At 44.9% G+C, this 16,226-nt stretch overlaps 1 protein-coding gene across 1 annotated transcript in view; it reads right to left on the minus strand.

The window, feature by feature from the left end:
• CACNA2D1 (calcium voltage-gated channel auxiliary subunit alpha2delta 1) overlaps window positions 1-16,226 on the minus strand; it is a 578,231-nt gene that overhangs the window by 302,121 nt on the left and 259,884 nt on the right. The window lies entirely within an intron of this gene.

A 16,226-nucleotide genomic window follows, 5' to 3' on the forward strand; every position in this document is an offset into this window, starting at 1 on the left:
TTCTGGGAAAGGGGGAGAATGTTCCAAAAGGATGAGCTCCACTGTAAACCAGGAAGGAACCCAGCTGCTGGCGCTAACTTTTAAAAAGGAGACAGAGCAGCTTTTAAACTAGAATGGGGGGGGGGGGGGAGGAAGGGAGTGGGAAAGCTGACAGTTGCCCAGGAGTGCATGGTTCAGTGTGGAGTATCCTCTAAGGATACTATTGAAACAGGACATTTAGGGAATCCCAGTAGACAGGTTTCAACAATGCTGAAAGTAAATCAGGTGTGCTTGATGAGAGAGCAGGATAAAGCATCCAAATGGCAGATGAGATTTAATGTGGACAAATCAAAGATGATGCTCATTGGAAAGAATAATCCAAATCATAGTTACCTGACTTTAGGGTCCACCTTGGGGGGGGGGGGGGGGGGGGACAGCACTCAAGAAAGAGATCTAGGTGCCATTGTAGATAATACGCTGAAATCTTCTGCTCAGTGTGTAGCGGCGTCCAAAAAAGCAAACAGGATGCTAGAAATTATTAGGAAAGGGATGATGAATAAGACCAAAAATACTATAATGCCTCTGTATCAGTCCATGATGCGACCACACCTTGAGTATTGCATTTACTTCTGGTCACCGTATCTCAAAAAGGATATAGCAGAATTATAAAAGAGGAGTGAATAATGATAAAGGGGATGGAGCTCCTCTCATATGAGGAAAGGCTAAAGAGGTTAGGGCTTTTCAGATTGGAAAGGAGATGGATGAGGGGAGATATGATTGAAGTCTACAAAATCCTGAGTGCTGTAGAAGTGAATCAATTTTTCACTCTTTCAAAAATTACAAAGACCAGGGGACACTCAATAAACGTCATTGGCTACCAGTACAATACAGGGCTAAATTTAAAACCCTATGTCTGATCTTCAAGGCCCTGAAAGGAAATGGCCCCGAGTATCTGAACAATAGGATGATCCTCCACACACCGCCAAGGACACTAAGGTCCTCCCAAGGACTTTCACTAACTACACCCTCTCCAAAAGACATTACACGGTGTGATACCCGCAAGCGAGCCTTCTCCGAAGTAGCCCCCACACTCTGGAATGCATTGCCTGAAAGGCTCCGCTTAACACAAGACTACCTCTATGTCAGGAAGCAGGTGAAAGCTTGACTCTTCAACCAAGCCTTTAACGGAAGAAGTAACTAACTTGTTAGTCTCACTCACACACACAAGGAGTGACACGGGCTGCACAGCGGGACATGTTTATCCACTCCTACCCTAGCTGAGATTATATTTAACCATCTCTCTGACCTCAGGTGCAACTTTCTTCAAATCAATCACCTTACTTTCTAATTCTTCCTACTTTCTTACTCATGTATATGTTACAACTTTGCCTTACCCTTCACTACCAATTATAATGTTCTAGTACATATTGTGTTGTCATTGCAAGTAGTATACCATGCCATACTTTGTATTGTTCGAATATTTTTACTGCTCTAATTGCCTCCTGCTCATGTTTGATCTATTCTTACTGTATACCGCCTTGAGTGAATTCCTTCAAAAAGGCGGTAAATAAATCCTATTAAATAAATAAACAGAATTAAAACAAATAGGAGGAAATATTTTTTCACTCAAAGAATAGCTAAGCTCTGGAACTCTTTGCTGGAGGATGTAGTAACAGCGGTTAGCGTATCTGAGTTTAAAAAAGTCTTGGACAAGTTCCTGGAGGAAAAGTCCATTGTCTGTTATTGAGACAGACATGGGGAAGCTACTGCTTGCTCTGGGATTGGTAGTATGAAATGTTGCTACTAATTGGGTTTCTTGTGACCTGGATTGGCCACTGGTCTGACTCAGTATAGATACTCTTATGCTCTTATGTTATCATTTCGCACTTGCTCACATTAAGTGTTCTGACATTTTGACACTCACCCCCAGTATTCAAAACTATTTAACCACTCAGAAACTGTCTGCATTGTCAATTGCCTTGTTGGCTGACCCTGCCACCATATCCAAACTCCACTGCTCACCACATGTTGTCATCAGGTCTGGCCCTGAGCTCTCCATAGCTGTATATTTGAAATGTTCCAGTTGCTTACGGGTGCTCATTATGAGATCTACTAGCTGTTTGTCCTTTTTCTCCCTGTTTTAATGTGTGGAATATATCTGGTCTGGGCCTCTAGGACGGTATTTTTGAACAACATCCACACCTGATCTAAATTTTTGGCCTTTGCAGCTGTTTTTTTGTTGTTGGTTTTTTTTTTTACCATTCTCAATTTTTTCATAGTTTCCTTTTTGAAAGTTAAATGTGAAGAATTCAGATTTTCTGTGTGTACTTACTCTAGTTATTAAATCAAATCTGATATTATGATCATTGTGTCCAAGTTGGCCCAGAAACCTTACTTCTCACATCAAATCATGTGCTCTGCTAAGGACCAATCTAGATTTGCTCCCCCTCTTGTTGGTTCCTGAACCAGGTTGCTCCATAAAGCAGTCTTTTAATTTCATCTAGGAACTTTACCTGCCTAGAATGCCCTGACATTAAATTTACCCAGTCTATATCGGGGTAATTGAAATCACCCATTATTATTGTGTTACCCAGTTTCTTTGCCTCCCTAATTTGAACTAATATTTGTCTGTTCATTAAAGCCAGGTGGATGGAAATATACTCCTATCACTATCCTTTTCCACTTACATAATTCATATTAGCAAAGGGGGGGGGGGGGTACTCAGAGATGGAGCACGGATGGGCCATAGGCAGGGCTCACACTTATGCATAAAAACTCAAACAACACTTTTAATTATGTACAAACCCACCATACACCTGTGCACATGCTCATGCTTAAATGTTAGGTACACTAAACCCAGCTGCATCTGGAAATCTACACAGGACAGAAGGCAACTAGTTGTCCTCCTACTAAATTGTCCCCATACTGCTTAATCACTTAGGGGCAAATCAGGAACTAGGCACCAGCCTGGGGATGGGTCTACTTTCCAGACTATTACTGGAACATCAAATATACACAAGTAAAATATAGGCTCAAGCACTTATGCAAGAACTAGAGCCTCCGCAACTGCGTGCAACTAAATGCTGGAAATGCACAGTAAATTTTAATTTTCTCAGGGCCGGTGGAACACGGTAAGCAGGGTATACATGGCGGGGGGGGGGGGCACCTGGCTTTAACCCTCCCCAGCTGCCCTGTTCTTTTTCAATGCCGCCGATCTGCCTCTAGTCAAATGGTCTGGTGTTCCGGCACCGTGTACTCTTCTGAGTCACAAAATTAACTACTTCCGGTGTTGTGAAAACAGAAGTAGTTAATCTGTGGCTCAGATGACTATGCATTGCTGGCACGTGTTTGATAGAAGCGGAGCTCGAAGCTGATCCAGGGGACATGTGAGAGAACGCAGCTGGAACTGGGGCTGGAAAAGGGGGCGGTTGGGAGAAGGGGAGAGGGAGAAGAGAGAAAGTTGATGCTGGGCCAGGGCAGGGCGATGGGGGGGGAAACCACTGATGAGACCTTAGCTCCGGCCCTGAGTTTTCTTTAACATAGTAACATAGTAGATGACGGCAGAAAAAGACCTGCACGGTCCATCCAGTCTGCCCAACAAGATAAACTCATATGTGCCACTTTCTGTGTATACCTTACCTTGATTTGTACCTGTCCTTTTCAGGGCACAGACTGTATAAGTCTTCCCAGCACTATCCCCGCCCCCCACCCACCAGCCCCGCCTCCCACCACAAGCTCAGGCACAGACCATATAAGTCTGTCCAGCACTATTCCCCGCCTCCCAACCACCAGCCCCGCCTCCCACCACCAGCTCTGGCACAGACTGTATAAATCTGCCCAGCACTATCCCCGCCTCCCAACCACCAGCCCTGCCTCCCACCACCGGCTCTGGCACAGACCGTATAAGTCTGCCAGCACTATTCCCCGCCTCCCAACCACCAGCCCCGCCTCCCACCACCGCCTCTGGCACAGACCGTATAAATCTGCCCAGCACTATTCCCCACCTCCCAACCACCAGCCCTGGCACAGACTGTATAAATCTGCCCAGCACTATCCCCGCCTCCCAACCACCAGCCGCACCTCCCACCACCGGCTCTGGCACAGACTGTATAAATCTGCCCAGCACTATCCCCGCCTCCCAACCACCAGCCCCACCTCCCACCACCGGCTCTGGCACAGACCGTATAAGTCTGCCCAGCACTATTCCCCGCCTCCCACCACAAGCTCAGGCACAGACCATATAAGTCTGCCCAGCACTATTCCCCGCCTCCCAACCACCAGCCCTGGCACAGACTGTATAAATCTGCCCAGCACTATCCCCGCCTCCCAACCACCAGCCGCACCTCCCACCACCGGCTCTGGCACAGACCGTATAAATCTGCCCAGCACTATCCCCGCCTCCCAACCACCAGCCCCACCTCCCACCACCGGCTCTGGCACAGACCGTATAAGTCTGCCCAGCACTATTCCCCGCCTCCCACCACAAGCTCAGGCACAGACCATATAAGTCTGCCCAGCACTATTCCCCGCCTCCCAACCACCAGCCCTGGCACAGACTGTATAAATCTGCCCAGCACTATCCCCGCCTCCCAACCACCAGCCGCACCTCCCACCACCGGCTCTGGCACAGACCGTATAAATCTGCCCAGCACTATCCCCGCCTCCCAACCACCAGCCCCACCTCCCACCACCGGCTCTGGCACAGACCGTATAAGTCTGCCCAGCACTATTCCCCGCCTCCCACCACAAGCTCAGGCACAGACCATATAAGTTTGCCCAGCACTATTCCCCGCCTCCCAACCACCAGCCCCGCCTCCCACCACCGGCTCTGGCACAGACCGTATAAGTCTGCCTAGCACTATCCTCGCCTCCCACTACCGGCTCTGCCACCCAATGTGTAAATCCAAGCCAGACCTACCTGTAAAGTACACGATTAAGTTAGGCTAACCATGCGTTTACAGAATGGTGCTTACACAGAAGTATGGCCTAGATATGAATATCAGTGCAGATATACTATTATTCTAATAACATTCGTATGGAAATGGAATGTAAATATTAGTGCTGATGTCATAGAACTGTGCTGTTTGTGCAATTTGTTGCAAGGTATATGTTTGCATAATCACTTAAACATGGTTCATGGACCAAGAAAGGGATCTAGGTGTCGTCATTGATGGTACGTTGAAACCTTCTGCTCAGTGTGCTGCTGTGGCTAAGAAAGCAAATGGAATGTTAGATATTATTAGGAAAGGAATGGAAAACAAAAATGAGGACGTTATAATGCCTTTGTATCACTCCATGGTGCGACCGCATCTCGAATATTGTGTTCAATTCTGGTCGCCGCATCTCAAAAAAGATATAGTGGAATTAGAAAAGGCGCAGAGAAGGGCGACAAAAATGATAAAGGGGATGGGACGATTTCCCTATGAGGAAAGGCTAAAGCGGCTAGGGCTCTTCAGCTTGGAGAAAAGGCGGTTGAGGGGAGATATGATAGAGGTCTATAAAATAATGAGTGGAGTTGAACGGGTAGATGTGAAGTGTCTGTTCATGCTTTCCAAAAATACTAAGACTAGGGGGCATTGCGATGAAGCTACAATGTAGTAAATTTAAAACTCAATGTGTAATTAAACTCTGGAATTCATTGCCAGAGAATGTGGTAAAGGCGGTTAGCTTAGCGGAGTTCCAAAAAGGTTTGGTCGGTTTCCTAAAGGAAAAGTCCGTAGACCGTTATTAAATGGACTTGGGGAAAACCCACTATTTCTGGGATAAGCAGTATAAAATGTTTTGTACTTTTTTAGGATCTTGCCAGGTATTTGTGATCTGGATTGGCCACTGTTGGAAACAGGATGCTGGGCTTGATGGACCTTTGGTCTTTCCCAGTATGGCAATATTTATGTACTATATATTCCTTCTTTAATACATTGAAAAACAGTTTTTAAGAAAGTTCTCTGAATCATACACACAGTGAAACAAAATCTGTTGCAACTGAGCACAATTAAAATCTAACATCAACCAATTTCTCTCCCGAGGCAGGAGATGAGACTCAATCAATAATGGCAGAACGAAGCCCCACTGGAGACAGGAGCAGAAGATTCATTCCCCATCTATTCAGACTCCGCCGTGCCTTATTAAATTATGTTTTTACCTAGCACTGGCAGTCAGCAAATTCCCCCTCATTTCTCTGAAAGAAATCACTAGACCAAGGCCTCACCCCTTGTATGACAGACACCATCTGCTTCCTCTCTCAGATCAGGGCTTACCACATCTCACAGAAAGAGTCTGCTATTATTTCTTAAATGCCACTTGCCCAGTGACACTGCACAGAGGCAGCCCACCACAATTTAGAGCTGCTCTATATTGCCAGAAGGATAACAGGTCTCGGTAATTAACATTACCGTAACACTACGTCCAGAGACACTATACCCTGACATGTTACATGGATAAATACATATAAATGCAGTACAGGAATGTTTATAAATACTATTATTACACGAGGCATCATACACACTATATGAAGTGTATTTATAAATACTATTATTATAAGACGCTTGGCACATACAATATGAAGTGTATTTACAAACACTATTACCAAGCCATTGTGCATGCAAATTTGGGTCTGTGCTCTACTTAATCAAGTAACAAACCAATTAGCGCTAAGTGCGCGCTAATTATCAATTATTGGTATTAATTAGCAACAGTTAGAATTTATGCATGCCAGCTGCATAGCTAGACTTCAATTTTGACGGGAGGGGGGGGGGGCTTAGCCCAAAGTGGGGTGGAGCACATTTTGCCTCACATCCCCACTGCTCTCTGCCCCCATGCCCCCACTACACCCTGGGAATGCTGGGGGTCCCCTAGCCCCCACCACCAGATGCCTTCCTCCACTGCTCTTTGCTGCCTCACCACCAGCCTTGCTTCTCCTCAATGGCATTGAGCTTGAGCAGAACAGAGCATGCTCATGGGAGGGGGTTGGGAAGAAGGGCAGGCAGTGCAATGGTGAACAGCCCTGGAGGAAGGCTTCTGTTGGCGGGGCTTGGGTACCCTGGTCAGCCAAACCAGCAGATCTTGGGGGTCTGAATCCAATTTGGGGGGGGGGTCAGGCTCCCAAGGTCCCCCCCCCCCATGGCTATGCCACTGATGGACGTATCTTGCTAGGTGCTATTCTATAAAAATGAGCGTGTAAATTCTTCTGTGTGGATTCAAAAAGGGGGTGTGTCCATGGGAGGGGCATGGGCGGGGTATGGACGTTCCAATAATATGGCAGATCTGCAACTAATTTAGGTGCATGGATTTATACCAGGTTTTAGTTGTGTACTGAGCCACTCAATAATAATACATTCCATATTGTACCAGTATGTACTAAGCCATTCATATCAGTATATATAAATACACTTCATATTGGACCAGATTCTCTCTATATATATGGTACCTAACCCTAACCAACGTTATATAATCTTCTTGAATACAAATCACAACACTGTATAATATGAAAAAATCCTATTTTTAAATAGTAAGAATCCATTAAAAACAAAATGCACCGATAAGGTAATTCTTCAAGTGGGTGCCAGAATTTCAGCATCGACTTTCCACAAGCAGTGTGCCTATTTTGTGAGATGGCTTATGCACATAGTTGCATATTCGACAGTGACGTACACAAATGCAGGCTTGAACTGCGGACATTACCTGTGTAACTTACAGTAGTCTATAAGTTACAACTAAAGAGGAGACTCTGCCTATGCACCATCCATGATCCACCTTTGTGAGCACCCGAATAATTATGCACTTGTGGATGGCAGAATTATATAAATACTAGTAAAAAAGGCCCGTTTCTGGGAGACATGAAATGGGTGCTAGCAAGGTTGTGGTGTGCAGCGACGCTCGTGTCTCCCGGCGTGTGCAGCCTCCCCAGCCATCGCCACCCATCGTCAGTGACCCAGCTGTCCCCAACCCCCGTGCAGGCACGGGGAGATCGCGTTTCCAGCCCCGGCACCCCATCCGCACGCATTGTCAGCGACCCAGATGTCCCGTGGCCAGCGACCCACCTGGCACCGCCGCCCAGTGACCCAGCTGGCCCCGAAGCCCCCTCCAGGCACCTCTGCGCTGTGTGATGCGGGTCCCGTCTGAAGCATGGCCGCCGAGGGGCAGGGGGAGATCGCATGTGCTCATGAACTGTGCTCCGTCCTCGTCGTCATCACATTCTGACGCGAGGGCGGGGCACAGGACTCTTCACAGTTCCGGTTTTGAGCCATGGGCAAAAAGGATATCTCTGGCGCCTCACACTTCCGGTTTGTAGGCTTCATTTAGAACGTTGGGGTCGCGAATTATGTCCGGAAAGGGCGTGGCTGAGGGCGGGTCTATGAATGACAGTGAGTGGTGCATGAGTGAGAGTGAGTGAGCTGACAGCCTAGCCTTCACTGTTTCCTTCCCACAGAGTAAGCTTTAGAATGTTTTCCAGGTGAGAATTATTAATATAGATACTGTTCAATGAGCCCTGTGATAAAATGAGGGGGTAAAGGTTTTCTTCTACAGCAAACCAAATAAAATATTTGGAGAAAATTTCTCCCTCAAGGGAGGCCTGTAGATGCATTCTTTTTTAGTTAAATCTATAGATAATGGGTAACAGTTACAGACATGGATGGGCTTAAATAAAAGCAATAAAGATCTCCTTCCTTTGACTATCCGGTAATAAATGGAAGATTCTGGATGGCACAGCACAGGTGTCCTGGGAGCAACCTAATCAACTCTGTAGCTGAGGAATGGGCACATTCGTTATTAGTGACTATACCCCCGGGCTCAGGCACATCTTCATAACAGGCACTGGAGAATATACATGAGTGGTATCAAGTCCCTTCAGCAATTACTGATATCTGAAGAGCAGTTTAGATACACATGAAGTGAATAAAAATGAGATGTTCTAAATTAAAAAACTATTCTACAACCACAAGGACCTCAGAGGCAGGGTTTGAAGAGAGAGAATTTACCGAGGAGGTCAAAAATTACAGAGAAAAATCAAATATATAGAAACAGGAAAACTCAGTAAATGCTTAAAGAAAAGACTGGGCCAGTGTTTCAATGCTGTGGTCAGCATTTGTTTTAATGCCCGGCTGTGTTGTACAATCAGTGCTTCTGTTTGTCCTTCCTCATATCGCTACTGCGGTTTGGTTGTCTATGTAAACCCCCACCAAAGGATTTTATGAATTATGCTTGGGATGAGGACCCTAAAGATGTGGAGGGACATAATCGAATGGGGACGACCATCTCTAAGGGCGTCCATCTCTAAGGACGTCCCCATGAAGAGGCGGGGAAACCCGTATTATCGAAACAAGATGGACGTCCATCTTTCGTTTCGATAATACGGTCGGGGATGCCCAAATCTCAACATTTAGGTCGACCTTAGAGATGTTCGTCCCCAGTTTTCAGCGTTAATGGAAACCGAAAACGCCCATCTCAGAAACGACCAAATCCAAGCCATTTGGTCATGGGAGGAGCCAGCATTCGTAGTGCACTGGTCCTCCTCACATGCCAGGACACCAACCGGGCACCCTAGGGGGCACTGCAGTGGACTTCAGAAATTGCTCCCAGGTGCATAGCTCCCTTACCTTGAGTGCTAAGCCCCCCAAACCTCCACCCCCCCCAAAAAAAACCCACTCCCCACAATTGTACACCACTAGCATAGCCCTTAGGGATGAAGGAGGGCACACATTTAACAGCACTGGAATTCAAATACCAGAGATATTAGCATAATACTAATGATACACCTAATCAGCACTCATTAGAGCATTCAACTAACATAGATATGATGCTAAAGATTTTCTACAATACGGCTGAGGGACCAAGAGCAGATATATGATTGGAACAAGATGCCTGGTACAGAGTCAGTTGGGATAAGTTGATGGTTAGTTAAACTCAAGGGAAGTTCTTTGTATAGTTAAGCAAGAGATAGGGAAGTAGTCTAAGTTATAGTGTGTATAGCAAGTTGGAATAAAATAGCATTAAAAGGTGCGCTTACAAGTCAGTTGATACCGCACTGGTGATGAAGAGGGAGAACCAAACAGCAATAATCATAAGTACATAAGTACATAAGTAGTGCCATACTGGGAAAGACCAAAGGTCCATCTAGCCCAGCATCCTGTCACCGACAGTGGCCAATCCAGGTCAAGGGCACCTGGCACGCTCCCCAAACGTAAAAACATTCCAGACAAGTTATACCTAAAAATGCGGAATTTTTCCAAGTCCATTTAATAGCGGTCTATGGACTTGTCCTTTAGGAATCTATCTAACCCCTTTTTAAACTCCGTCAAGCTAACCGCCCGTACCACGTTCTCCGGCAACGAATTCCAGAGTCTAATTACACGTTGGGTGAAGAAAAATTTTCTCCGATTCGTTTTAAATTTACCACACTGTAGCTTCAACTCATGCCCTCTAGTCCTAGTATTTTTGGATAGCGTGAACAGTCGCTTCACATCCACCCGATCCATTCCACTCATTATTTTATACACTTCTATCATATCTCCCCTCAGCCGTCTCTTCTCCAAGCTGAAAAGCCCTAGCCTTCTCAGCCTCTCTTCATAGGAAAGTCGTCCCATCCCCACTATCATTTTCGTCGCCCTTCGCTGTACCTTTTCCAATTCTACTATATCTTTTTTGAGATACGGAGACCAGTACTGAACACAATACTCCAGGTGCGGTCGCACCATGGAGCGATACAACGGCATTATAACATCCGCACACCTGGACTCCATACCCTTCCTAATAACACCCAACATTCTATTCGCTTTCCTAGCCGCAGCAGCACACTGAGCAGAAGGTTTCAGCGTATCATCGACGACGACACCCAGATCCCTTTCTTGATCCGTAACTCCTAACGCGGAACCTTGCAAGACGTAGCTATAATTCGGGTTCCTCTTACCCACATGCATCACTTTGCACTTGTCAACATTGAACTTCATCTGCCACTTGCACGCCCATTCTCCCAGTCTCGCAAGGTCCTCCTGTAATCATTCACATTCCTCCTGCGACTTGACGACCCTGAATAATTTTGTGTCATCGGCGAATTTAATTACCTCACTAGTTATTCCCATCTCTAGGTCATTTATAAATACATTAAAAAGCAACGGACCCAGCACAGACCCCTGCGGGACCCCACTAACTACCCTCCTCCACTGAGAATACTGGCCACGCAATCCTACTCTCTGCTTCCTATCTTTCAACCAGTTCTTAATCCATAATAATACCCTACCTCCGATTCCATGACTCTGCAATTTCTTCAGGAGTCTTTCGTGCGGCACTTTGTCAAACGCCTTCTGAAAATCCAGATATACAATATCAACCGGCTCCCCATTGTCCACATGTTTGCTTACCCCCTCAAAAAAATGCATTAGATTGGTGAGGCAAGACTTCCCTTCACTAAATCCGTGCTGACTTTGTCTCATCAGTCCATGTTTTTGTATATGCTCTGCAATTTTATTCTTAATAATAGCCTCCACCATCTTGCCCGGCACCGATGTCAGACTCACCGGTCTATAATTTCCCGGATCTCCTCTGGAATCCTTCTTAAAAATCGGAGTAACATTGGCTACCCTCCAGTCTTCCGGTACTACACTCGATTTTAGGGACAGATTGCATATTTCTAACAGTAGCTCCGTTAAGGTCACCCATCTTTGTACTTATACCCAAATTGTAAAAGTAAACATTTTAAAGCAAAAGGAACCACAGCTCTTTTAGCTGAAGTTTTTGTTTTTCTATTAAACTTTTTCCCCTATTCAGATAGTTGTAGGAAGTTAAATCCTTGTTAAGAGACTCTTATTTCAAAATTTTGCAAAGTGAGGTGCAGGCTCCTCATAGTTTGTATTGCTCTGGCCTTCCCCAGAAATTGAAATCTGGTCCTCTCTTATTACAGCATCTACAAGATGTCTTAAATTAATTAAAAAGCACTGGCGAGCCAATACATGGTCCAAATGGAAAATGAATAAAAAGTGGCCGAGTCTGCTTGCTCATTAGAGAGTGATTAGCATGGGTGCAGGCAGCAGGGCCTCATCAGTCATGGCTGTTTTCCAGGACAGGAGCTGGCTAATCTTTTCCCATAAATCACTGCCAGTAATTGGGAGAATGGCCCCTGTCAGATGATGGGCTTGACTTTACCCATTAAGGACTAATGTGCTAAGAGGACAAAGAAGCTGCAAAGTTTCAGCCAGTCAGGGCTGAGCTGGTCTGGGGAAAGGTTAAACTAAACATTACGGACTAAAGCTTTCTGTCATTACAGTTACAGGAATCTCTGCATTTTTCAGTCTTGCAGACAATAGGCATAATTTAAAACCTTCACATTTATTTATTTATTGCATTTGTATCCCACATTATCCCACCTCTTTGCAGGCTCAATGTGGCTTACAATATATAGTGGAAAGTGGAAATGAGAGGAGAGTTAATATTAGTGTAACAGACGTATATTGGGTAATGGAAAGTATGATGAAGAAATAATATGGGGCACTGTTAACAATGCTTACTAGATATATGTAGGGTTTTCATGTTTTAGTCATTGTGGTATGTCTTGTCGAAACGATAGGTCTTCAGCAGTTTTCGGAAGTTGGTCAGTTCATAGGTCGCTTTTAGGTTATGTGGCAATGCGTTCCAGAATTGCGTACTCATGTAGGAAAAGGTTGATGCGTGCATTAGTTTATATTTTAGGCCTTTGCAATTTGGGAAGTGAAGATTAAGGAATGTGCGAGATGATCTTTTGGCATTCCTAGGTGGTAGGTCAATCAGGTCAGACATGTAAGCTGGGGCTTCGCCGTGGATGATTTTATGTACTAGGGTACATATTTTAAACGTGATGCGTACATTTCATGCACCACTCTGACCACTGGTGGGAAAATCATGGATCGGAGCATCTTCTAAATAGAAGGGACTGAAAAGAACGAGAAACTTACTTTCCTTTAGGAGAGAAAGAATTGGGACACTCAGAAAGACCCTCTGGTATTTCTTAATTTGAAAGCCTTTTCTAACGATGTAAACCCCGTGACATGGAAAAGAACTATGTGTGTCCAGAAATTTATTTTTATTTATTTATTAGGATTTATTTACCGCCTTTTTGAAGGAATTCACTCAAGGCGGTGTACAGTAAGAATAGATCAAACATAAGCAATAGGCAATTACAGCAGTAAAAATATTCGAACAACAATACAAAGTATGGCATGGTATACTACTTGCAATGACAACACAATACGTAATAGAACATTATAATTGGTAGTGAAGGGTAAGGCAAAGTTGTAACATATAGATAAGTAAGAAAGTAGGAAGAATTAGAAAGTAAGGTGACTGATTTGAAGAAAGTTGCACAAGAGGTCAGAGAGATGGTTAAATATCATCTCAGCTAGGGTAGGAGTGGATAAACATGTCCTGCTGCAGTGGATAAACATATCCCCAGCACTATAAAGCATTCTTTAGCGCCAGGGAAGCATGTGCAGATACCAGAACTACCACAGGACGTCTGGTCACAATCCATGGTAGTGCATTTGGGCGTGTTGTTAGCATACGTTAATGTTTACTGCCGCTGAGTCAAAGGACCTCTGTGTTTGTATTTACTCCAAGTGCGTTATCTTCTCCTCCCAGCTAACAGTTCATCCTTCTGCACCCGGCATATTATGCATATACCAGGGCTGTGCATTAAGATCAGAAACATCCTGGAAACATTCTTTGTCTGCTCCAACTTCTTATTATGTAGAGACAAAGATGCGATACGGGCACTCTCAATTGCTGGTCCATCCTTGTGGAACGCCTTGCTAGGACATTTCAGATTCTGTGACAATATTAAGCAATTTAAACGTCTTTTGAAGACTCATTACTTTCTAAAGGCCTTTCTGGAAGAATGAAGTAGATTGCGGTTGATTTACTATGATTACCTTGATGATGGTTATGTGTATTCACGTTTTTATTTTTTTGTGTATGTTTATTTGTTACCTGCTTTGGATAAAAGTGGGATAGAACTAAAAGTATATAAATAAATAAAATAAATAAATATCACCTTTACATAATAACATCAAAGCAGTATATTGACAAAATAGAAAGAGAAAAGAACAGCAGAAGAAAAGACAGGACAGTAACCAGGTAGGACAAGGTCAACCATCAGCAACAGAGCACATATTATGCAAATTTCAGTGCACCACATCCGCCCCCACCCTCACCATTCAAATGGTGACTTTTATTGCATTAAGTGTTATTTGCCTTTGTATGCATTTCCTTTAATTTCTCCTCTTAATAATGTTGTTCTCCCCCTTCCCCATCCTTGTTTACTAACTGAAACATCTGGATTTTGTTCATTTTCCTTCCATTTGTTTTGTGTTGTTAATGTGGTTTGTAGTTCTTTTAAGCAATGCTAAATTATTTAAAAATTATTATAACAAACGTAAAAAACATTTAAAAAAAAATAGTTTTCATTTCTGTTCTATTAGTCAAACCAAACCTCCTAATTACAATAAACTACTTAGGAAAAAAAGGAAACCCAGTCCTGCTGGCTTTTGGTAATTTTGACCTGTTTTTCGGAACCAGACCTATTGAATCCTAGAGCGGCTCCTTTCACTAAAGTTTAGCATGTGCTAATGGACATTAGTGTGAGTTACCAGGTGAAAAATAGGACGAACAGCATTTATCACATGTTACTGTCCATTGGCGTACACTAAATTTTAGTAAAAGGGCTCCTTTGACATTTTACTGGTAAGGTTATGGATAACTCAAGAAAAATGTCAGGAAGTATTTTTTCACGGAGAGAGTAGTGGATGCTTGGAATGCCCTCCCGCGGGAGGTGGTGGAAATGAAAATGGTAACGGAATTCAAACATGCGTGGGATAAGCATAAAGGAATCCTGTGCTGAAGGAATGGATCCTCAGGAGCTTAGTCAAGATCGGGAGGCGGGGCTGGTGGTTGGGAGGCAGGGATAGTGCTGGACAGACTTGTACGGTCTGTGCCAGAGCCGGTGGTGGGCAGCGGGACTGGTGGCTGGGAGGCGGGGATAGTGCTGGACAGACTTGTACGGTCTGTGCCAGAGCCGGTGGTTGGGAGGCAGGGCTGATGGTTGGGAGGTGAGGATAGTGCTGGGCAGACTTATACGGTTTGTGCCAGAGCCAGTGGTTGGGAGGAGGGGCAGGTGGTTGGGAGGCGGGGATAGTGCTGGGCAGACTTATACGGTCTGTGCCCTGAAGAGCACAGGTAGAAATCAAAGTAGGGTATACACAAAAAGCAGCAAATATGAGTTCTTGTTGGGCAGACTGGATGGACCGTGCAGGTCTTTTTCTGACGTCATCTACTATGTTACTATGTTACTATCCACCTTATAATTGAAAGAGAAAAACGCCTAGATTTCGACCCAAATCGGGAGATAGACGTTTATCTCACAAAAACGAATAAATCGGAACAATGGAAAGCCGATTTTGGACGTTTTCAACTGCACTCCATCGCGGAAGCGTACAAAGTTGACGGGGGCGTGTCGGAGGCGTGGCGAAGGTGGAACTGGGGCATAGTTATCGGCCGAGGAGAGATGGGCGCCTTTCGCTGATAATGGAAAAAAAGTATGCGTTTGTAGCTAGAATTTAGGCCACTTTTCCTGGACCCTGTTTTTTCACGAATAAGGCCCCAAAAAGTGCCCTAAATGACCAGATTACCACCAGAGGGAATCGGGGATGACCTCCCCTGACTCCCCCAGTGGTCACTAACCCCCTCCCACCACAAAACATGATGTTTCACAACTTTTTATTTTCACCCTCAAATGTCATACCCACCTCCCTGGCAGCAGTATGCAGGTCCCTGGAGCAGTTGTTAGGGGGTGCAGTGGACTTCAGGCAGGTGGACCCAGGCCCATCCCCCCCACCTGTTACAATTGTGCTGCTTAATGCTTAGTCGTCCAACCCTCCCAAACCCACTGTACCCACATGTAGGTGCCCCCCTTCACCCCTTAGGGCTATAGTAATGGTGTAGACTTGTGGGCAGTGGGTTTTGAGGGGGATTTGGGGGGCTCAACACTAAAGGGAAGGGTGCTATGCACCTGGGAGCTCTTTTACCTTTTTTTTTGTTTTTGTAAAAGTGCCCCCTAGGGTGCCCGGTTGGTGTCCTGGCATGTGAGGGGGACCAGTGTACTATGAATCCTGGCCCCTCCCACGAACAAATGCCTTGGATTTATTCGTTTTTGAGCTGGGCGCTTTCATTTTCCATTATCACTGAAAAACAAAAATGCCCAGCTCACAAATTGTTGAATAAAACAT

The sequence above is a fragment of the Microcaecilia unicolor genome, chromosome 10, assembly GCF_901765095.1.
Source record: "Microcaecilia unicolor chromosome 10, aMicUni1.1, whole genome shotgun sequence".
Lineage (NCBI taxonomy): Eukaryota > Metazoa > Chordata > Amphibia > Gymnophiona > Siphonopidae > Microcaecilia > Microcaecilia unicolor.